This window comes from Penaeus monodon, chromosome 22 (genome assembly GCF_015228065.2).
Source record: "Penaeus monodon isolate SGIC_2016 chromosome 22, NSTDA_Pmon_1, whole genome shotgun sequence".
Taxonomy (NCBI): Eukaryota; Metazoa; Arthropoda; class Malacostraca; order Decapoda; family Penaeidae; genus Penaeus; species Penaeus monodon.
This window is the reverse complement of record NC_051407.1, coordinates 25234813-25235266: the sequence shown is the minus strand read 5'-3', so window position 1 is coordinate 25235266 and position 454 is coordinate 25234813. Positions and strand designations below refer to the sequence as shown.

The 454-nt window shown below is 52.9% G+C and overlaps 1 protein-coding gene across 1 annotated transcript in view; it reads left to right on the top strand.

Annotated features, from left to right (window-relative positions):
* The window catches only part of LOC119587042 (dachshund homolog 1-like), a gene marked incomplete at its 5' end in the record, with an annotated part of 99624 nt that overhangs the window by 87046 nt on the left and 12124 nt on the right, over positions 1–454 (top strand).

Genomic DNA, 454 nt, shown 5'->3' with positions numbered 1-454 from the left:
AAAGACGACGCCAAAACGCAACGGCACACACAAACGCTACATGCACGACTCTGAACACAAGCCCAGCTGAGCTTCCAGCCCATGGCTCAGTGAAGGACACCGGAAGGCGAGCGAGCGAGTGAGGCGAGCGGGAACGAGCGAGTGGAGAGTGAGGCGAGCGGGAACGAGCGAGTGGCGAGTGAGGCGAGCGGGAACGAGCGAGTGGCGAGCGAAGGAGGCGAGCGGGAGCGAGCGAAGCGAGGGAGGATAATCAAACAAATGAGATTGTGAGGATTAAGAAGTTGGGATTGTTAGAGCGCCTGTAATCGCATTAGTTCCTCGGTCTTTTTCTCGAATCCTTTTAATCACATTACCAGCGGTCAAAACTTTCGGCAAATCTTTCCATTTTCTTTTACTTTTGTTCTTTTGAATCCCGTGTTATTGTTCGCCTGTTTGTGCTCCGCTGTTTTCCGCC